This window comes from Malus sylvestris, chromosome 16 (assembly GCF_916048215.2).
Source record: "Malus sylvestris chromosome 16, drMalSylv7.2, whole genome shotgun sequence".
Classification (NCBI taxonomy): Eukaryota; Viridiplantae; Streptophyta; class Magnoliopsida; order Rosales; family Rosaceae; genus Malus; species Malus sylvestris.
The window spans coordinates 9,178,953-9,203,847 of record NC_062275.1 but is presented as its reverse complement, the minus strand read 5'-3'; the positions used below and the strand labels follow the sequence as shown (position 1 = coordinate 9,203,847).

Here is a 24,895-nt window from a genome sequence, read left to right as displayed (position 1 = left end):
AAAATCGATATGTCGAACTCGCCGAGTCGACTTTCCCAGTTGGTGAGTCAAAACTCGTCCACACCAGATTTCAAAGACATGGTTGTGCTCGTGGGACTGAGATGAGCATGATGATGTAATTTGTTTTTCACGTTTGTGAGTTTTGGTGTGTTTTGTGGTTGTTGCAGAGAGGAAGAAGAAGGAATGTGGCGTGGGAGAGGGAGAGAAGAGAGATATGCTTTTCTGACTGAGGGCACAGAAATTAAGGAAAAGATGGGATGGTGACAGTGAATAATGAAGGGGGAAGTGCACGGGATGGGTTTAAAAGGAATCCAAGGATAGTTTTTTTTTTTTTTTTAGATTTCCTACAGTAAAAGAAAATCGAAATCTATCCGAAGTAGATATTTTTACATTTCAAAATTTACGTCTACTCGTACTAGCGTGTACAATTTAAATGCGATAACGAAAAATAAAAAGGAAAGCGATAAGAATAAGTCAACGTCACTTGCCAATAAAGGGATAATCGTCAATACACATACTCGGGAAGAAATTACATAGGAAAATTAGGGATGGGTCGTCACAGCGGCGGAGATGAGAGAGAGGGCAGCAAGGAGAAAGATAAGCAGGGGACGTGGCGTCTGACACTCTGAGTCTGGTGGAGAGATTGAAAATTTACGGTTTATTTATTTATTTTTAATTTTACATATATTAAGTTAAATAGGTAAATGGATATCCGTTATAACCGCAGATAATATCCATAAACGATGTATATCCATTATAAGTGCGAGTAATACCCATAACCGTCCATTTAAATTTCACAGATAAACAATTATACCCATAACCGTTTATTCGTCTAAACGGTTACCCATAACTGTAACCGTTAATTTTAAATGAACGGGTAACTGCAGTTACCCAAACCCATAGGTATTTTGCCCATCCCTAGCGGGGCTCCCCCTGCACAGTCCAGAGCCAAATGGCTTCTTTTTCCTCCAAGATGATTTGTTAGATTTACATTAGTCAGTTGATTTGGACAGTAAGATTTTCAACAATAAAAGAAAAATAAATTATTATGCAGCTGCCACGTGGTGCAATCTGATGCCGTGAAAATTTTATCAAAGAACAGTAAAAAAATAGGATGAAAAAGCAAAACATCATGAAAAGAGCCTGGGAGCAACAAATGGTTGTATTTTGGGTTAAAATAGCTAAGCAATGGCGTACGAACGGTCTCTTAGAGATCCACTTAATAATCGGGCATCACTCAAGTTCTGTATGGGCTGATACAGTTTCCAGCATATGGCTATGTGATGGCCCAATTAGTCCTGCTAGAGGGCTTTTTTTTATTCCGTAAAATTTTCAGTTTATTGTTGCTGTAAGTTGGAATCTATAATCCATTAGTGACTAGCATTTACTTACACGTTTTGTATGTATGAACACATTTTTTTAGAAAATAAGTAGGAGAGAGGGAGAGAGGGAGAGAGAGAGAGAACGTGGGGGGAGTGGAAGGTTTTTTTTTGTTTTTTTTTTAATTTTTTTATATTGCACGTATTTTAACATCACCTGTAGGTGAGGTTTCAATAAAAACTGTAAAATTTGAACCTGTGAAATTACATTATTGCCCATCATTTTTTTTGTATGATAGAAGATTAATTTTTCTTTTCATCCTTTTTTAGTTGATAAATAGAGTTTTATTAATTAGTAGAGATAAATAAAACTAATCATTGTATGTTTTATCCCAAGAAAAAAGTAAAGGTTTTTTTAGCCAAAATGGTCTCTGAGATTTGCATAACTCCTCACTTTGGTTCCTGAGATTTCAAATCAATAGAAGTGGTCCCTGAGATTGTCCACCATCCATCATTTTGGTTATTCTGTTAAAAACTCTGTTAAATGTCTCGGAGCTCTTGGTCGGAAGTTTGGGCAATTTTCAAAGCTTCGTAACTCAGTCGTTTGTAAACAAATTCGACCCATAATATATCAAAATGAAGATAGGAAAGTGTAGAATAAGATTATACTATTTGGAAGCCCAATGGTTGCTGAAGATGGTCGAAAAATAGCCTCAAAATTGACTGGTCTGAGGGAAAACTGAAAAACTTGTCGGAAACTGGGTAAACTTTAAATATTCATAATTTCTTCAATACTCAACGAAATCAAGAGATTCAAAAATAAAAATCATATTTTTTAACGAGACAAATATAATGGTACCTTTTTCAATGGCTAACTCATCGTGGTTTGGCAAAAAAAACAGCTCAAAAGTTGCTAACTTGAGACCAAGATAACCATTTTTCGGCCAAACCATGGTGAGTTAGCCATTGAAAAAAGGTACCACTCTCTTCATCTCGTCAAGAAGTATGATTTTCGTTTTTGAATCACTTGATTTCGTTGCGTATTGAAGAAGTTATGAACGTTTAAAGTTTACCCAGTTTCCGACAAGTTTTCCAATTTTCTCTCGGACCAATTAACTTTTAGGCTATTTTCCTACCATCTTCGGCAACTATTGGGCTTCTAAATGGTATAATCCTATTCTACACTTTCTTGTCTTCATTTTGATATATTATAAGTTGAATTTGGTTAAGAATCGATTGAGTTACGAAGCTTTGAAAATTGCCCAAACTTCCGGCCAAGATATCTAGAACACTTAACAGAGTTTTTAACAGAATGACCAAAATGATGGATGGTGGACAATCGCAAGGACCACTTCTATTGATTTGAAATATCAGGGACCAAAATGAGGAGTTATGCAAATCTTAGGGACCATTTTGGCTAAAAAGCCAAAAGTAAATATTGTAGCGCTAAATGCTTTCGGAGCAAAACATTCTTTCACTTTCTGCTCAAGTCATATTAATTTTGAGGTAGGAGGAAGAGGTTAAAATATCTTTGTGAGTCTTACAAAAATAGTAGATTGTCGTGGCAAAGTTACGAACCAGTGGCGAAGCCACGTAGGCAATCGCCGGAAATGAACACTGAAATTGAGGAACCGCCCCTCTAGTTCTTCTTTGTTCATCGGAGAATCTGGATCTGCAGTGGATGCACTGCTCTGTGTAGGGTTGCTAGGATTTTTTTTTCTTTCAAATACCCAGGTCATACGACGCGATTTTGGGCCTGGTTTTAAAAATAATTTGAAACGACCTCGTCTTACTGAATAAAAGCCTGAGACTTCGCTTCCTTCTTGGGTTGCAAACTTGGAAGCGTTTCTGTATCTTTCTATTTCTCAGACATTCCTTGTCTTCTTTCCTCTCTCTCTAGGATTGTTTACTTAGTCTATGGCATTCTTTCTGCATCCCAAATCAGTTGTGATCAAGCAGATCAGAATCCACTGGGGGCGGTGCAGACATTGCTTATTTTGTATTATTTTGTATTTTGTATTTTATGTTTTATTAATTTTTCCTTCAAAAAAATTTGAATGAATGCCAGACCCCTTCGTCTTCTTCTCTGCAATATGGTGTAATGAGAACTGTCACAGAGTTTTAATTGTTTTGTGTTTTCTTATTATACACTCTCACATATGTAATGGATAAACCAAAAGTAGTATGGATCCTACTAATTCTTGTTCATTGTTTTGGCTAAAATGCAATACATAATTAAAATGAAAAACGTTTACTTTTTTATATTTCGCCTCTCCTCCTGGAAATTTCTGGCTTCTCCACTGTTACGAACTGATCCTTGTTTTGAAAACAAAAATTTGTTAATTTTGAGTTAAACCCTGTTTGTGAATAGTGCCCTTGTCCTTCACAACCGAGTGAACTTGGTAATTACTCTTGAGAGTAAATAATAAAGATAATTTTATTGCTCTTGCCCCTGCCCTCCTAGAACTGGTGAACTTGCTCTTAATTTGTAGGAATTGGGATGGATCCTTGGCATTACAATTTGATCTTCGGTCAAAATTTGACCAACTTGAATTTTGTTGAGCTGACCACTCTACAGTCATCATTCATGTCCCATTTGTTACTTAAAACTTTACTTTTGGCTCGTATACTAGCTGATTATGTTCGTGTTTGGGTTCTTCATATGTCAATTTTTTAACCTGTACAGGTGATCAGTAGCTTCCCTTTTTATGTGGTCACGTGAAGTTTTGTTACTAAGTCTAGTTTTTAGCCTTGCATTTGCTTTATGGTATTTTAGTCATGTTGGGTTGAGATGACAAACTCTTTTTTTCGTGGACAATATCTTGATAAAATTATTGTTATCGTAATTTTTGCCGTTGTTCTGCTGTCTTTACTACAATTACCTTTGTGTTACTTGTAAGAATTACATAAGAATTAAGCTAACAATATTACCAACGCAGTGTTAGGATTACCAACATGAACAAACATATCAATAACAACCAAATCATAGCATCACATTCGTCGCAAGGATGACTTACCTGATGGAGTCGCCATTGAATGAATAACAGAAGTAGCCTTCTACTTCTAGCACGCATCAACGATCTATACTATTGAATAGGGTTTAATTTTGAGAATCTAATTGTGTGGAAGCAGGGAATTCCTCTGCTGATATATATATATATATATATATATATATATATATATATATATATATGTATGTATATATCCTCACATTATCATATTAGAGTTTCACTCAAACCAGCCTATTATCAGTAAAAGTGATAATCTCTCTATGTAATAAGAATAAGTCCTATCATGACTCTCATTCCTTGTATTTACTTAAAAAAGCCCTTAATTGATTATATGTAATTAAGACTTCAATATGTTTATTTTCTTAAAGCACCGAGAGTCCTAGAGATTTCATTAACTTGTATGCCAAGTTAACTATTCTCTCAATAATTCTTGGCATAATTCATTGCCATTCACAAAATGGTTTTACATTCTCCCACTTGAATGTCAATGAGAGAATACCTCAACGAGATAAATATATATGGTGATCACTTGAGTCCACCAAAGTACGCAATCATACCTTTCAAGTAACTTATCACTTTGAGACTAAGTGCAGAACTAAAGAAAACAAGGCATACATTGGACAATTCCTTGCACTCCATGATTACATGCACACTTAACTCAAAGCACTATGTTACTAACAAAGTCATGATATCAAGAGCTAATAGTCAAAACATTAGTTCACAATAATTGAACTGAATATATGAAAATATATTTCAGTACAAAAGTAGTTCACAAAAGAACTCAACAAGGTTGGTAACAAAATCCAACTTTTCTATCAAATAGAATATAATAAGAGAATAAGTAAACTACGACATATTGTTTACAAAATCAGAACCTCTACTTATGAACAAAATTTAAACAAAATTTACTCTTAAAGTATCAGTCACTAACACTTCAAATTTTTAACAGAAAAGGTAATCTCTTACTCCCATTGATTAACAGAGACAAAATTATATAGATAAATTATTATTACTCCCACTGATTAAGAGAGTAAAACAAAACATGTAAATGTCTACAAAATAAACATATACCTTTCAAATACTCCCATTAGCAAAACATTAGTCATGGGATCTAGAACATAAAATTTGTGAGCTCAACATCTTTATTCTAGATATTTGTAGGGAAGTGACTCTTGTGATTGAAAAACTATACAAAATCATATGATCAGTTTTGTTCATCTAACATTTGACAGAAATAGAAAACTTTAACTAAATGTTTTCTTATTGCATCAAAAGCATATAATTCCAGAATCATATTTGGACAGAAACTAATTATATTAGGATTACATAGCTAAAACATAAAATACAAGGGCAAATGTATATAGCTTCAACATTTTTAAGCAGATGAAGTATTTACAATCTTGTAATTCCATGCTTTACTATACATTGATTTATAGTTGTTCTGAATAAGAAAACACTTTTGAGGAGATTAACTATCCATCAATAACATATAAATCACAAGTCCAATTTCTTGAATAACAAACAAGAATTAATACGCAATACACTTTTGAGTAGAATATACTCATTAACCCCTTCTTGAATTTCCTGCAAGATTAGTTGCATATATAAAATATAAACAAGTATGGTAATGTACGTTTTATCTACCAAAACTATGATCATTAAAAGTATGCAAAATTGATGAGTGTGAAGCCTATAATACATTATTTCTCCCACTTGGGCAAACACTCAAAATTGCAAAGGATTAAACACTAGAGAAAGTGGTTTTCATATAACAAAATATAGGTTAGTTGAATCAATAAAGATCAAATACATAATTTTTTTTAAGTAGGTTAGAATTGAAAGTTTCATTAATAAAACTTATGCAAACACTACAAATTTTATTTATTTTAGTGTATGAGAGAAGACTCACATATGTGTTAAAAATTAGGTCATCAATTAAAATGACACCTAATAAAAGAATCCAAACTCTAAATTTATGTTTTAATTCTAAAATAAAGTCGATTAAAATAAACACTTAGATATCTCAATAACATCAAATTTTCAACAATAATTTTAATCCAATTTAGAACTCAGAGAAAATTAAGGCAAAAGATTAGCACATTTACGTACACATTCTCGATTATGCTAGATTCATCATGGAAGTAGTCGAGTTGTGGAGGATCGAACCAACTGCAAATTGCTTGTTATACCTTTGGGCAGAAACTAATCATGCAAAGAAAATACCTGCATAGCTCGCCAAAACATAAAATACACCAAATACATATAGCTTCAACAGCTTTTGCCAGATGAAAATATGTTAGAAGTACTTTATAATTTATTGTAATACTAATTTATAATTGGTGAGTGATTTCCTGAAATTCCCATTGGGACAAAAGTATTCACCATATAAATTAGAATTCAGATTTTTCAAAATAATCCTTTAGAACAGTATTAAATAATTGTTTTGTTGGATATTCAATGATTCTCAAAAGATTCAATCAGACACAAAAGTATGTCGTTATTGACATTGAACAATAGAGTTCTCGAATGAGGAAACATGGTTATTTAGTTATTCGATAGGGACCAAAATGATCAATTAGTAAACTGATGCCACTTTCCAATTTTCTCTCAAAAGACAATTATCATCATAATCAGAATTGATGACCAAACAAAATATTGGTTTTGTTGATGCACAAAACCGGAGGTCTTGGAACAACGTAAATCCGACCGTGAATCTGCAAGTAATGTAAATAACACAAGATGTATCGTGGTTCACCCCAAGGTCTGGGCTACGTCCACACTGATTGTATTTCTCTGAAAGTATTTGTGAGGGAGAGAGTGTGAGAGCTTTGCTCTAGATAGGAAAGGCTTATGAAGGTGAGAAAGCCCTTCCATGGCCTAAGAAATTGGCTTCCCCTAATTGTGAGGGTGAGGGGTCCTTTTATAGAATAAGGGCTCCTCCCATTTTTACATATTTGCCCCTCCATTTATTACATAATTACATTTAAGTCCCCTGAGTGTTTATATGAGGTCTATATACGGAGGCCCTAAATATGGTATAAACAGTAGTCCCCCAAGTCTTCAGTCAAGAAAGTCTTTTGGCTGGAGACTTGAAATTCAGTCAATGTGTGGGCCGAAGTAACTAGATGTCATCTTGAACTGATACTTGATATGAGGCGGTGCTCAAAGTGAAATGATGCTCAACTATAAGTAGTACATGTTGTGAGGCTGTTCGGCTTGTGGCTTATGTTGCCTTGGTTGGCTCGGCTTGTGACGCTTGAAGGTGAATGGGTCTATTTTATAGAATAAGGCTCGCTCCTTAAAACATAAATGATGGGCTAGAGTTGATGCTCGCTGTGAGGCGGTTGCTCCGTAGGCGGCGATGCCCTCTAATGGTGGTGAGGGAGTCCCTTTTATAGAATAAAGGCTCGCTCCTCAATACATAACTGATGGGTTAGGAGTGATGCTAGTGGCAAGGCGGTTGCTCAGCTGGCGGCGTTGCTCTCCAATGGTGGTGAGGGTGTCCCTTTTAATAAAGGTTCGCTCCTCAATACATAAGTAATGGGTGCTCTTTAATATAGGTGAGGGGTCATTTTTATAGAATAAGGGCTCGCTTCTTAATACATAAATAATGGGCTAAGTCCCCCAAGTATTTTTCATGAGGCTCAGTTGAGGCCCAATATATGGTATATAATGTAGTCCCTCAAGTCTTCGGTCAATAGAGTCGGTTGGCTGGAGGCTTCAAATTGAATCCATGTATGGGCCGAAGTGGCGGTTGTTCAGATGCGGTATTTGTATACCCTGCACTGAAGCTTTGTAGGTGAAGCTTTGCAAGTGAAGTTTTGAAGCTAAAGCTCTGTAAATGAAGCTTTCAAAGCTGGAGTTTTTGTAAATGAAGTTTTTGAAGCTAGAGCTCTGTAAATGAAGCTTTTGAAGCTAGAGCTCTGTAAATGAAGCTTTTGAAGCTAATTGACATGAGTGATGCTCATGGATGTTGTCATGAGTGATGCTCATGAATGTTAACATGAGTGATTATCATGAATGTTCACATGAATAATGGTCGTGAATGTTTATGTATGATTGTCATGAGTGATGCTCATGCATGTTTATGTATGAATGACATGAGTAATGCTTATGTATAATTTGAAGTACTGAGCGTACTTTTGATCACCTGGTTGGTGGCATGAAGGAGAGTACGGGTTGTACATTTCATCACCTGGTTGGTGGCGTGAATGACTAGTTGCCAAATGATATTAGAGTACGAGTTGTATATTTCATCACCTGGTTGGTGGCATGAATGGCTAGTTGCCAAATGATATTAGAGTACGGGTTGTACATTTCATCACCCGGTTGGTGGTAATAGGGGCTGGTTGCCGAATAATTTTGGAGTACTGGGCGTACTTTTGGTTACCTGGTTGGTGATAATAGAGCAATGCCTTGCTCTTTTGGGCATATGGGCCTTCACCCTTCACATGACATTGCAGCCCATTATTTTGGGCTTGCCGTTTGTTTTTTTTTTAATTACCCTTTGATGGGGTTTATACAAATGTCTCCGATAGATAAGAAAAATAAATTACATCATATAAAATCAAGAAAAGTAAAGCACATTATTCTGGTGGGGTGTTTATTCCTTGCTTTTGCTTTCTCTTTTCTTTTCTGCTTTTGTTTTTTTTTCTTTATTCCACTTTTGCTTTCCTCTTTTCCACTGCACCTCTCTCACTCAGTCTCTTTTTCTTTTCCTTTTTCTATTATGTTCTCACTGCCTTTAGACCCATGGATAGACAAAGAGACAGAAAAGCTGAAGCTCCCCGCAGGATCCTGGAATTTTGAACCAAAGCACTTTGCCCAGCCATTTTCTTTGCTGCTTTTCTCAGTTTTGATGATGATGATGCTTGTGAGGTAAAGCGGCATCTGATTGCCTTCGAATCCAGGGTGGACGTCGGGTCTAGACCGAGCACATGTGTCCCCGCATACTGAACCCGTAACTGTTCCCTTGCCCGGCTGCTGTACCTCTTCCCCTTCTCCATGACCCGGAGAAAATCCTCTTTACGCTCTCCAAATCGAAAAGCCTTTCGCCGTGGTAGGTGAACGACAGGACCAGGAGGTTTGTTGACGGTCACGTGCTTCAGGACAACGAAGATCGCAGATCAAGTAGACGTTGACGGCCGAGCCAGAGCAGCAACGATGACATGAAGTATTGCAGATGAGACCTGAGACGACGAACGTCCGCAAACCTTGATAATTTTTCAGATAATTGCATAAAGGTCTCCATAAAGTTTCTTACTAGATGCAATTCATATGATTGAGAGACCAAATTATATGTCCCATTCGAAGAAATTGTCTGCTTAGACATGGCATGGGGAGGCCGCTTCACTGCCCCTAAGTCCACATCATATGTGCTCAACCCCGCATCTCTCATTCGTCGCAAGTCCTGATAGCAGCAGCAACGGATGATTCCTCGGCTCTGCCTGAGGAGAGGAAAGGTAGCACCAGAGAGTGAAGCTCCAATCGAATTTTGGAACAGAGACATAGTGAAGCTCGTCGGCGGTACAAACTGACCACAACGAGTCCTTTCTTTTCTTCAAATCCAAACTGACGTCGTTTACCGTCGGACTCTAACGGTCAGTACCACTAATCGTGGTTAGGGAACGAAGATCAGAATGCAGAACGAGAAACGACATGTTGTTTTTCTTTCTGGAGGTGTTTGGTTGCTTTTGGCTGTCACTAGAAACAAGCTGCACTAAGCGACGGACCCAGGAATCAATAGCGGATTTCCACGTAATGATTAGCTTTTGGTCAGTCATATCTTGTACAGACTCACAAAGGAGGTTGTGGGTTTTGATTGCGTAGACTACCTTCAACAGCTCCAATGGACTCCCAGACGGGTGTTTATCATCTGGGAGGTCTCTGATGAGCGTTTGCAACAGAAGGGGCCTTAAAGAAACATCGTACATGTCCTTGACATGGTCGAATACCGCCATTGGAGCCGAAGCTTAAGCTCAAATATCCGACAAGGTTGGTGGAGAAGGAGATGAGGGTGTGAGAAGTGAGTGAAGATCTCGACGTAGTTGCAGCCGACGATGAAGATCTCAATAGCAGAGTTTATGCCCATGCTTGCTGCCCTATTTCTGCAGGTTCTTTGCTTGCATGAGAGGAGAGAGCGAGATCTGCAGAGAAAGAGATGGAGTTCGAAATTTGAGGATTTCTTTTTGTTTTGGTTTGTGTGCGACTGACTGAGAGAGGAGGTGGCTCCGTGGGTTTTTGAGAAAGCTTTGGGTTTTGGGGTTTTTGGGTTTTTGCAGATTCATGGCAGAGATGGGTTTTTGTGTCGATTCCCACAGACGGCGCCAAATGTTGATGCACAAAACCGGAGGTCTTGGAACAACGTAAATCCGACCGTGAATCTGCAAGTAATGTAAATAACACAAGATGTATCGTGATTCACCCCAAGGTCTGGGCTACATGCACACTGATTGTATTTCTCTGAGAGTATTTGTGAAGGAGAGAGTGTGAGAGCTTTGCTCTAGATAAGAGAGGCTTCTGAGGGTGAGAGAGCCCTTCCATGGCCTAAGAAATTGGCCTCCCCTAATTGTGAGGGTGAAAGGTCCTTTTATAGAATAAGGGCTCCTCCCCTTTTTACATATTTGCCCCTCCATTTATTACATAATTACATTTAAGTCCCCCAAGTATTTATACGAGGTCTAAATACGGAGGCCCTAAGTATGGTATAAACAGGTTTAAACAAAACAAACCAATACATCTTTAAATTAAAATTTAATCAGTGTTTTCTATAAAAGTCATTAGTATTGAGAATTTGCATAAAATAAGGACATATTGGAACCATAAACTTGTATAATAATTAGTACCAATAGATGTGCACAAATCAGTGAAACAATATCACATAACAAAACTAGTTTTGAAGTACGAAAATTCAGCAGTACTACTTTAGTTTGCAAATTCACTAAAAACTCAATTCTCTTTAGATTATCATGAAAATTTTTAGGTATGCACTAGACATATATGGCTACTATTTCGCAAAATGTCATTATTTTTAAAAATTTTAAGCGAGCCAAACATGAATTCGAAAAGAGAGGTGCTTGAGAAACTGCAGAAAATGTTCAGTACAGACTCGAGATTACAAATTCACAAAATATTCATTATTCATCCGATATGCATGAAAATTTTCAGACATAAAGTAAACATACAAATCTATTAATTCCCAAAATTTCATAATTTTTGAGCTTTACAAGTGTACTAAAAGAGAATTAGAAATGGGATTTGCTGCAGAAATGGCAAAAATTCTGCAGTACTCACGAAAAATTCAATTTTTCTCCAATATACATGAAGATTTTCATAAATGAAGTAGACATATAAATTTACTGTCACCCAAAGTTCCATAATTTTTTCAATCTTAAAAGTGGGCTAAAAATAAAATCGAAATGGAATGTGCTGCAAAAGGTGCATAAATTTTGTAGTATAGTCCCGAGGTTAAAAATTCACCACTAAGTTATTTTCAAACCAATGTGAGTGAAAATTTCCAGACTTGAAATAAACATCTCAATGTATATCATACTAAAAGTTTATGAATTTATGTGGTACATAGATATATCAAAATAATGTCACAAATTGTCACAAATAGACTATGGGGCAGAATTTTAGCAACATAGTGTAACACTTAAAATTTACCATAAATCCATTTCTTGTCCAAAAAAAAGGGAAAAAATACCAGCGTGTTGTGAACATTCCTAGTTTAAGTATGATTGTGTAAATCCTAGATTAGATTAGATTCTAGTTATCCTTTCCTATTACAACTTGTATTACTTGGAGAAGAAGGAATATGTTCTCTCCCTTTACTACTATAAATAAAGGCACAATGTATGAGGGATAACAACACACATTCCCCTACAATTCTACAAACACACATCTCTCTTCCCTCTCTCCCGTGTCGCCGACCCCTCTCCCTTTGTCATATAAATATATACCACAACACGTTATCAGCACGATATTGTCCGCTTTGGGCCCCGACCACGCTCTCAAGATTTTGTTTCTGGGAACTCACACGAGAACTTCCCAGTAGGTCACCCATCATGGGAGTGCTCTTGTCCGCTACTCGCTTAACTTCGGAGTTCCCTCTCTCCTGTGCCACCGGCCCCTCTTCATTTGTCAGATAAATATAGACCACAACACATTATCAGCACGCTCCTACTGCTACGCTTAGGAATCTGACATTGGAGATTTTTTTTATGCATCAAACCAGTTCATCCATATCATCACACAACCACGTTCTTTCAAAACAACGGCTTTTAACTCGATATTTTGCAAGCCCTGATAGCATGAACATTCACCATGATGCATGACCCAACTTTATGTTTAACGTATTTTAGATTCTACATAAATTGTGTATACCTCATAACCAAAATTGCTGCAATTTTGTGAATTTGATATTTTTCATGAATTGAATCTTACATATGTACATGCATTGAAACTATTATTTGCGTATGCATCAAAGTAAATATGTGATTCATTGAATTATATATGCATCTAGTTGAATTGAATTGAAAAAAAATATATAAAACAATTTTTGGGAACCTAGGGTTCTTTCGAACCCGTGACCACCATCCTGCAGATGGGGTCTCCACGCCAAACCGAGAGCCTGCAGCCCTCCTCTTCTCCAGAAAACCCACGGAGAAGCTCCAAAACCCCAAACCCAGAAATCTGACACCTTTCATGGTGTCCCCGACCATGGCATGGCCTGCAGCCACAACCCTGAACCTTTGGTTCATATTCCCAACCACTTAAAGTCGTCCCATGTCGGCAATTGAACCGAGATTCACCGGAATCTCGTCAAAATTTTCTTGAAAATTCAATTTCAATTTTTAGGGTTTTATAATTGTTGAAACGTTGAACTTCTCTTATCTCCGTGGCTGTCCATGACAACCGTGACTCACTCCGAGCCCCAACATCCCCGACACGACCACCTGCAGTGGCGCCGTCGATCAAAATCGGTGTTCTTCTCCTATGATACACACCCAGCACACGCTAGGGTGTTTTTGGTTCAGACTTGAGCCCATTAGGGATTAAATGGACACGGTCACAAACACCAGCCCTCCGGGCTTTGGTGTTCTTCTTGAAGCCTTGCCATCTGGGCTCCCAGATTGCAGCCCATCCATTTGGCCCATTTTCTTCTCGGCCTGATGAAAAAAAAAAAACAATTTTTTTTTTGTTTTTTCTGGGCTAGCCTGCAGCGGCCTAGCCCGAAAAAAAAGGAATTTTTTTTTGTTTTGATTTTTCTTGGACCTGCCTGAAGCAGCCCGTGTGTGAAAAAAAAAACACAAAGAATTTTTTGTTTTTTTTTTTCTGCCTACTGCAGCTCACCCATAAGCCACCCGTGGCTTAGTGTTTTCTTTTGGACCCCGAATTTTATTCGTCTAAATTATTTTAGACCTAATGGGTTTTATATTTTTCCACCCACACTTTAATTTGGCCCGAAGTCCAAATAATTAATTCAATTATAATTATACAATACTTTTGCATATACTTGTTGCATATTTGTTTGCATATATATTTGCATTTGCCTGCAGGAATATATAAACTTGAAGTTCATAATTACTTTGAAACCTGAAGTTTCTTATAAACATGCCTTGTGTGAAAACCTGAAGTTTTCACTTAAACATATCACCCATGAAAACCCGAAGTTTTTCATGCAAAATTAAACCAATACATGTCTATTAGAACCTGTATGTTCTACTTCTATGTGAATGGATTGATTTTTCTTCATTACACTAACCACATCTTGTCCATCTATTTTGTGATAGGAACATGTCGAATTTGAACAAACTCGACTTCACCGCTTTGGAGGTCTCTGGAATGAACTACCTCAAGTGGGTTCAAGATGTGAAGCTCCACCTCACTGCAAAGAACTTGCGTCCTGCTATTGAAGAAGCAACAGATGCACATGTTGGCGAAGCTGAAAAAGCCACTGCTATGATCTTCATCCAAAGACATATCCATGACGCTCTGCAAACTGAGTACCTTGCTGAGGAGGATCCACGTGCATTATGGGTCGCTTTGGCTGATTGTTTCGATCACTAAAAGGACATATTCTTGCCTGAAGCAAGACACGACTGGCAACACTTGCGCTTCCAAGACTTTAAGTCTATGAATGAATATAATTCTGAAGTTTGTCGAATCCGATCACTTCTCAAGTTTTGCAATGAAACTTTGACTAAAGAGGATTTTCTAGAGAAGACCTACTCGACCTTCTCTGCCTCTAATATTGTCCTGCAGCAACAATATAGAGTTCAGAAGTTCACCAAGTTCTCGGATTTGATATCTGTTGATGAAGAATCATCAAGCTCGACCTACTGGGGCTACTGCTGTGCCTGAAGCACATTATAGCACTAATCAGCACCCAACACGCCAAAAGATGCGTGGTAGGGGCGGCCAAAAGCCATCCCACAAAGGTCAACAGAGCCAAGGCCCATCCAAGGAAGGAAACAAAGCCCAGAAGCGCCCAAACCCCGTTCCCAAGGCCCCGAACTTCAAGAATAAGGGCAAAGCACCCAAAACCATGGATGACGATATGTGTTATCGCTGTGGTTCAAATGACCATTGGTCTCATGCTTGCCGAGCTCCCAAGAAGGTTGTAGATGAATATCATTCTCGTCGTAAAAAGTTTGAATCAAACTTCATGCAAGTGGACGAACCGGAGACTACAAAAATGGAGGTTTCTGACTTTCAAGAGGATACCATTCCTATGAAAGATTAGAATCTTACACATAGACTCATTTTTAGTTAAAACAAGACCATTGGGGCCGAATTCCACCTAGTGGTCGAACCCCCCTTGTTGATTTTGAACAATTTTCCTTTATGTTTTTGGATTATTCGTTGGCGATTTGCTCTTGATATTAAGTTTTAATCCTTGAATAAATGAAATTATTTTGAATTGATATTTGTTTTTATAAAATTTTATGCATGTGACCGATTCAAATTAATTTTTCATTCTAGGTATGATTAGTGGGAAAGTTAGTTGTCTGGCAGATAGTGCAACCACGCACACTGTTTTGCGTGAACGCATCTATTTCACTAACTTCATACCTAAGAATGCACCTCTGACAACCCTCTCAGGCCCATCCAACCTGATAAAAGGATACGGTAAGGCACGTATAATGTTGTCCAATGGTACAATCTTGACCATTGCTGAGGCACTCTATTCTCCACGTTCAGGAAGAACGTTACTCAGTTTCAAGGACATTAGAGATAACAATTACCACGTTGAAACCCACGTAGAAAACGGAGTTGAATTTATGTGCATAACTTCCTACGAATATGGCCAGAAGCATATTCTCGAAAAGATTGAGCATATCCCGAGTGGTTTGTATACTACGAACATACACCTCATAAAATGCCACTATGTGGTCGGCCCTACCACAGGGACCGCGCATGAAATTACACTTTGGCATGATCGTTTAGGACATCCTGGACGACTAGCGATGCGCCGTATCCTCAAATCTTCACACGGGCATCCACTAACCCGAAGCTTAGGTTCGATCCATGAAATCACATGTCAAACGTGTTCTATGGGAAAGCTTATTACTAAGCCTTCTTATGACAAGATTCATTCGAATCCTTCCATTTTTTCTACAACGGATTTAGGGGGACATTTGTGGACCGATTCAACCTCCATGCAGACCATTTAGATATTTTATGGTTTTGGTTGACGCTTCCACACCTTGGTCACACGTGTGCTTGTTGTCCACAAGGAATGTTGTATTCTCCAAACTGTTGGCTCAGGTTATCAAGCTCAGGGCTCACCACCCTGATTATCCAATCAAATCTATTCGATTGGATAATGCTGGAGAATTCACATCTAAAACTTTTGATGACTATTGCATGTCGGTTGGGGTTGAAGTTGAACATCATGTACCCTATGTTCACACCTAGAACGGCCTGGCATAAGCTTTCATTAAGCGCTTACAAATGATTGCTCGATCGTTGGTCATACGTACCAAGCTCTCGATCGCTGCTTGGGACCATGCAATATTGCACGCAACAAAGTTGGTCCGCCTGAGGCCTGTTGCAACATAACCATTTAGTGCCCTTCAGTTGGTCACCGGATGCGAACCCGACATATTGCATATGCGCGTCTTTGGTTGTGCGGTATATATGCCGATCTCACCACCCTTACGTACAAAAATGGGGCCTCAGCGAAGGATGGGAATCTATGTCGGATGTGATTCTCCTTCGATTATTCATTACTTATAACCTTTGACAGGCTATCTGTTTACCGCTCGTTTCGTGAATTGTCACTTCTATGAGACAGTCTTCCCATCGTTAGGGAGAGATAAGAACATCAACGTTCCTAATGAACGACGCGAATTATCGTGGACGACTCTCACTTTGTCTCATTTAGATCCCCGCACCGCCCAGTCTGAAGCTAAAGTGCAGTGCATATTAGATCTCCAGAGCATAGCTCAGAGCATGCCAGATGCTTTCACCGATCTAGCACGCGTGACAAGATCACATATTCCAATTGTGAATAAGCCTGCAGAGATGGATGTACCAAATGTACGAGGGACTGCCCTTCTGTAAGCACGGGATGGACGCTAATTCTAGTGATCCACGTACATTAACGGCTAGCCAATCATCTGCCCCTACACAAAAGCGTGGTAGACTCATTGGTTCAAAGGATTCATACCCCAGGAAAAGGAAAACCACCGCACAAGGTCCTGAAGAACCTACCGTGAATCCGACTATCGCTTACTCATTCTACCCAACTCATGAGGAAATTCTAGATTATGGAAGCGTCCTTGAAGAGACGAATCCTCCTTCCAAGAATCGTGAGATTTCGGTCTATTATGCTAGCTTAGATGATGTGTGGCGTAGAAATGAGATGATTGTCGACGATGCATTAGCATTAGCAGTAGCTACTGAGATCATGTTGAGCGATGACATTGAACCGTGTTCTGTTGATGAATGTCAACGTAGAGTTGATTGGTTAAACTGGAAACAAGCAATCCAAGTCGAACTCGGTTCACTTGCGAAACGTAAGGTGCTTTGACCTGTAGTTCCTACTCATCCACATGTGAAGCCCATTGGCTACAAGTGGGTTTTCGTTCGGAAGCGTAATGAGAAGAACGAGATTGTGCGTTACAAAGCTTGTCTTGTAGCACAAGGTTTCTCGCAATGCCCTGGGATTAACTATGACGAAATTTACTCACCCTTATGGATGTGATTACTTTTCGTTACCTTATCAGTTTGGTAGTTTCCGAAAAACTGGATATGCAGCTGATGGACGTAATAACCGCGTATCTCTATAGGGATCTTGATACGGAAATTTATATGAAAGTTCCAGAAGGACTTACATTGACTGGTTCAAATATTTCCAAACCCCGGAACACGCTCTCAATTCGGCTGAGGTGTTCACTCTACGGTTTGAAATAATCCGAAATAATGTGGTATAACCGTCTGACTGAGTATTTAACTAGTCAGGGATATGTGAACAACGAACTATGCCCTTGTGTGTTCATTAAGAAATCACATTCCAGATTTGCAATTGTTGCAGTATATGTCGATGACATGAATTTCATCGGAACTCCTGAAGAGCTCGCGAGAACTGCTTCGTACCTGAAGTCAGAATTTGAGATGAAAAATCTAGGTAAGACTCAATATTGTCTCGGTCTCGAGATAGAGCATTGTTTGGATGGAATCCTAGTACATCAATCGAACTACACCCAGAAGGTGTTGCGCCGTTTTAATGAGGATAAAGCGAAGTCTTCAAGTACTCCTATGGTCGTTCGTACGCTAGATGCAAAACGAGATCCCTTCCGTCTGAAGAAGGATGATGAAGAGATTTTGGAGCCTGAAGTTCCTTATCTAAGTGCGATAGGCGCTTTATTGTACTTAGCTCAATGCACTAAATCCGACATCTCCTTCGCTGTTAATCTTTTGGCAAGATACAGTAATGCACCAACACGCAGACACTGGACTGGCGTGAAAGACATCTTCCGTTACCTTAAGGGTACTACGGATTTTGGCTTGTTATATCCCTACGAATCCTCGAGTGATGCCACACCCTATGCTCAATGGGTTGATTCTCGCCTTGTTGGTTATGCCGACGCTGGATACTTATATGATCCGCACAAGGCGCGTTCTCAAACGGGTTATGTCTTTACCATTGGAGGCACCGCAATCTCTTAGAGGTCAACTAAACAGACCTTAGTTGCCACTTCGTCTAACCATGCTGAAATTCTCACCTTACATGAAGCAACTCGGGAATGCTTTTGGTTGAGAGCAGTAATAGGCCATATTCAAAGCTCATGCGATCTTCATCCCGCCGTTAATGCCCCGACGATGATTTTTTAGGACAACACAGTTTGCATTGAACAGCTCAAGAAGGGTTACATCAAAGGAAACAACACCAAGCACATTACGCCAAAGTTTTTCTTTACACATCAACAACAAGAGCATCAGAAGATTGAAGTCATGCAAATCCGTTCACAAGACAATCTGGCCGACCTCTCTTGTTCATGGAATTGGTATGCGTAAACTTTTTGAGTTGTAACTTTGCTATTTCCCTTTGGAATTATGTCAAACTCAGGGGGAGTATCCTGTAGATACTTGCTTGATCTAATGTACTCTTTTTCCCTACGATTAGGAGTATTTTCCCAATGGGTTTTTGCTACCTAACTAGGTTTTAACGAGGCACCCACCTTAGGCTGGTCATATCCCTGATGACGTCCTGTAGACGTTTCTTTTGACTTTGCATTTCTCATACATTTTTCCTTAGACTATGGATTTTGTCCCTACTTGGGTTTTTGCCATAGCCTTAGGGTTTTTTAATGAGACTTACTACTTATGCAAGTTCCTACCTTATTGAGAATAAGCGTTGTTCCTTGGAATCAGTGTTGACGAGTCGACTTCCTCAACTTCTGCATGATGCTGAATTTACCTTGAGTATTTACACAATCAAGGGGGAGTGTTGTGAACATTCCTAGTTTAAGTATGATTGTGTAAATCCTAAATTAGATTAGATTTGATTGTAGTTATCCTTTCCTATTACAACTTGTATTACTAGGAGAAGAATGAATATCTTATCTCCCTTTACTACAATAAATAAAGGCACAATGTAGGAGGGATAACAACACACATTCCCCTACAATTCTACAAACACACATCTCTCTTCCCTCTCTCCTGTGCCGCCGGCCCCTCTCCCTTTGTCAGATAAATATAGACCACAACACATCGTCTATAATTCATTCAATATTCCAACATGACAAAATTTCATAATATTTGGAGTTATGGAAGTCTATCAAGATCAAAAACAAAAATAGAACAGTATAGTCTTGTTTTTAGAACAACCTTTAGCATGTCCATTGTGATATATCAAAATCACTTCTAAGATAAGAAAACAATTCAAAAGTGAAACCAAAATGGCCACGACATTAATGTGTTTATGTGAGGAATTTCTCAAAATCAATTGGGTCTCAAGTAATCTAATTTTATGTTTGAAGATGAAAATCAGTAAACACAAAGGACAAATGTAGACATGAACTAAAATCTAATTACATATATCAAATGAAGGAAAAGTTAGATTTATTAATCTATTACTCAAAATTATGCAGCGGGATAGATACAAACGACAATCAAAAGTGAATGAAGAAAATCCTCACAACCCCAATTCTAGGCATATGGTCCAGAAAACTTAACATGTGAACAAGATATTATATGTACATATAGCTCAAGCTCCTTACGATCACAAGATTTGGGACTTGAAAAGTTTTCTAAACCTTCGAAATTTCTGTAGAATTAATTCATCCATTCAACTAAGATATGAACTTGTGTGCCTGCATACGACATGTTAGTGCCATGGTATCCAAATCCAAATCCAAATTTTAAAAGTATGAAATCATATACAATGGCTTTCCCAGGAAACTAGTATCCATAAGGTTAATTTCCATCAACTCAAAATAATATCACAATATTGTAATAGAGAACTTACCAAATTTAAATTTAAAATTTTTAAACATAAGCAGAAGCATGAACTCTTAACTTAATCGATTTAGTTAGAACCTGTTTGTATCATACTTGACCAATCCCGAAACTACCAAGCACCGGTCAACGTTATACCGTCAAAGACCCAGAAGAGTTTCCCTCCAACCAGGAGGCCAATCATAGCGCGACACGTGTCGACATCAGAAGCCAATCATAGTGCGACACATGTCAACATCGAAAGCCAATCACAACACGACACGTGTCAATGTCAGAACAAAGCTAGAAACTCTCTTCTATAAAAGGAGATCGTTCTCCTACAATATTTCCTAATTTTCCATTTGTACTAAATCATTTACTAGTCCTCATAAAATGAGAGCTTAAACCTATGTACTTGTGTAAACCCTTCACAATTAATGAGAACTCCTCTACTTCGTGGACGTAGCCAATCTGGGTGAACCACGTACATCTTGTGTTTGCTTCCCTGTCTCTATCCATTTACATACTTATCCACACTAGTGACCGGAGCAATCTAGCAAAGGTCACAAACTTAACACTTTCTGTTGTACCAAAGTCCTCACTGATTTTGTGCATCAACATTTGGCGCCGTCTGTGGGAACGACACTTATTCCCACTCTCTTGAGCTTTGTTAAGCTGGTTTCCACCATTCATAAACTCTATTTTAACCACTGTTCTAAAAATCCCCGCCTAGCGCCGCCTAGCGCCGCCTAGGCCCCGCCTAGGCGTTAGGCCGCAGCCCACCGCCCCGATTAATGCCTAGGCCCCAGCCTACCACCTAGACCGCCTAGGCACCCGCCTAGCCCGCCTAGGCACCCGCCTAGACCCGCCTAGGTTGCAACTCACTTAGACAGAAAATACATAACTTTCATTTTGCATTTTGTTTTTTTTCCAATAAATTGTAAGAGACTTGTTGCATACTTGAATGAACAAACATTATATCCTTATTTCACATGTTTTTATTATGTTCCAATACTTCATGATATATATGCATTCTATTTTGTAGTTTATGATGAAATAATATATATTTCAAGTAGAAGCAGACACTTATTTACCTTAAATATGATAGATTTACTTAAATCCGCCTAGTCCGCCTAGGCTCCCGCCTAGGCCCCAGCCCGCCGCCCGACTAGCGCCTAGCGATTTTTAGAACCTTGATTTTGACCAGGCATCCATTTCCAACATGGGGAGCGAAGGAAGCCACAGCACACAAAATGACACCCCTCTTACACCTGGTGCGAAACAACAAAAGAAGTTTGCTCTTCAGGCTAAAGTCGATGAGCTGGAGGCTCAGAACAACAAGATAGCGATGAAGAATGAGATCCTCCAAGAGTAGTATAAGAAGGTCTTCGAGATGCTCCATGAGGCTCGATATATTAAAACATACGAGTTCATCACCCCTATGGAAGTCAACCATCAACTGGGTGCCCCCCAACACGGAGGGTCATTTGCCCTCAACATGGGTATTCCTGTTGAGGAGCGAGCTACTCATCGAATTGGCGACCAACATGAGACTTATCTCAACCCAGCTGCTTCGACCCGAAGCAGAAGGAGTGAGGGAAGGCACATCCTTACATAAGGAATGGAATGATCGAAAGTCGTCTTTCACGACTGTCGAGATTTCCTAAAGCAACGTCGAGACAATCCAATCCATGTAAGCTCGAAAATCAATGACCCAAGGGTCTCTGAAAGACTCGGTCCCCTCCCATGTCCCAAGCCAGCTACAATTTAGGGAAAGGGCGACAAGTCCTAGAGAAACACGAAGGTATAGGGGGCTCAGAGATGTTCTAACAGACATACCTTGGAAGTCAATACGGCGATTCCAGGGAAAAATCACATGCTCTTGATCAAACCTTCCTACTTTCAAGAGGAGATGAAGATTTACGAAAGAAAGCTCCAGTGGTACATGACTCCACTCAGGACCCTCTTGTCCTACAGCTCGTTAAGAAAGTAAACAAGTTGAAGGCCGAACGACAAGCTGAGATACCTGATTGGAACCAACCTAGGTCTGGCCCTCTTACAAGGAGGATCATCGACACCCCCTCCAAGCAAAGACAAAACAGAAGCTTAGCTTGCAACTCTATACTAGAAAAGAGGACCCGATTGAACACCTTAACCTCTTTGAGTCCACCATGGCATACCGGATGCACACCGACGAAGAGCGATGTCTTCTCTTCCCCTCCATTCTTTCTAGCGGAGCTCTAAACTGGTATTGTCGTCTTCCACCTGAGACGGTAGACTCATTTGAGGAATTGAGGAAACGGTTTGTTTCTCAACAAATTTTCCAGACCAATCGCTTACACTCTGCGGATGACTTGTACACTATTCGCCAGAAGCTAGACAAGTCATTAAGTATGTATGCTGGCCGTTTCAGCCATGAGTATTCCCGTTGTGCAGAGGCAGACAACAAGACTGCCCTTAAAGCCTTCACGGCAGGCCTACGTGACTGTTTATTTAAGTACATGATCAATGCCAACACTTGGAATACTTACTCTAAGGTGATGGTGCAGGCTTATAACCATGCCTCCGCCGAAGCAAGGACATACCAAGAGAAACCCCTAAAAACCATCCCCTGTCAGCAAGTGGGGAGTGGAAACCAGACCCATCCAAATGAGAAGACCTCAACCTTCCAAACGGCAGCAGTGCCTCCTTCTACCTTACTTAATACTTTGCCAAGTCAACAGACATATAAATCTTAGGGCAAAAGGAAATATTTTCATCCTCACAAGTCTCATTTTAGTAAAAGGAGTAAAGACACTATCGCGATAACCAAGGGTATCGCCACGATAATCCCCGACCCCAGGCAGGTCAAGCACGTGTCGGAATATGCCCTACCCTAAGGTATGAGGCATACACACCTTTGAACACCACATGCGTGGCCATTTACCCCAGCATAGGACACCTAATACCGAAGCCAAAGTCAAGGCACCCGGATTAAAAGCCCACGAAGAACATGGGCACGTTTTACTGCTACCACGAGCATAACGGCCATGACGGCGAGAACTGTATCACCTTTCGTGATCATGTTGAAGCTTTGGCACGTGAAGGAAAAATTGATCAATTCCTTTTTCACCTTCCAATGGGTAACCGTAACCAACGCCAAGTGAATGTGATATATTCCATAAGTGGTGGCACACCCATATCTAAATCTTCCAACAAGGCCATGAAAAATAGTGAACGAGCTTTAAGGTCTAGCCACCAAGTGTTTCACGTGGAAGACATCAGGGGAGGTAAGTATCAAAAGCCTAACTGGGATCCAATATGTTTCTACCCTGAGGAAGAAAGAGGTATCATCTACCCTCACAACGACCCACTGATCGTGGAAGCTCACATAGCAACCTTTGAAGTACGACGAATCCTGGTAGACACGGGGGCTTCGGTCAATATCATGTTTGCTGAAGCTTTCAGGGCACTTAATGTAGCTGAACACTTGCTCGATCGCTCGATTTCCCCTTTGATAAGCTTCTCCGGTGATATCGTGCAACTTTTGGGGAGCATACACTTACCTTTCACCATTGGTACAGGCCCTTACACAACTACCATTACCACTAACTTCCTCGTGGTTGATTGCCCAACGGCATACAATGTCATCTTGGGATGCACAGGCATCAATGATCTCAAGGCCATGGTATCCACACATATGTTGTTGATGAAATTTCCAACCCCCTATGGCAATGGTTACATCAGAGGAGATCAACTTAGTGCACGATCATGTTACAACACTTCGGTCAAGCAACAGCACCTACCTGTGCCCAAGGAAACCCTTTCTATACATGACCAAGTCATAAAGACCAGCCCAGACGAAGCCAACTTGGATCTTCACGGTGGCAACAGTCAACCCGACGATCCTCGAGATGACTCTTTCACCCAGCAAGCACAATCCGTTAAAGAGTTGGAGAAGGTCTTTATCTCAAAAGATTATCTGGATCGCATGGTGAAGATTAGCACCACCTTGTCACCACTCATTCGGTTGGCATTGATCTCTTTTTTGCAAGAGAACACTGAGGTCTTCGCCTAGTCATACGAGGACATGTCAGGCATCTCTCCCGATATCATCTGTCATCGCTTAAGTATTGACCCCAAGACCAAGCCAGTGAGACAGAAGCGAAGATCTTATGACGCTGAACTGTACAAGGCAATGAAGGCAGAAGTTGAAAAACTCAAAGGCATACTTTTCATCCGTGAAGTCAATTATCCAACGTGGGTAGCAAATGTTGTCCTTGTTAAAAAGAATCCGACCAAGGAAAGTCTCTTGCTCCAAAAGGTCTTATGGAGAATGTGTGTCGATTACACCGACCTAAACAAGGGATGCCCGAATGATAGCTTTCCTCTTCCTCTCATAGACAGACTTATAAACTCTACGACAGGGTGTGAACTCCTGAGCTTCATGGATGCTTACTCAGGATACAACCAAATCCTCATGAACCCTCCGGACCAAGAACACACAGCCTTCACTACTGATAGGGGACTATATTGCTATAAAGTCATGCCATTCGGCCTAAAGAATGCAGGAGCGACTTATCAGAGACTGGTCAATTCAATGTTCACCGAACAGATTAGGAAGAGCATGGAAGTTTA

The 24,895-nt window shown here is 39.6% G+C and overlaps 1 protein-coding gene across 1 annotated transcript in view; it reads right to left on the bottom strand.

The window, feature by feature from the left end:
* The window catches only part of LOC126607433 (glycine--tRNA ligase, mitochondrial 1-like), a 49,683-nt gene that overhangs the window by 19,445 nt on the left and 5,343 nt on the right, over positions 1-24,895 (bottom strand). The window lies entirely within an intron of this gene.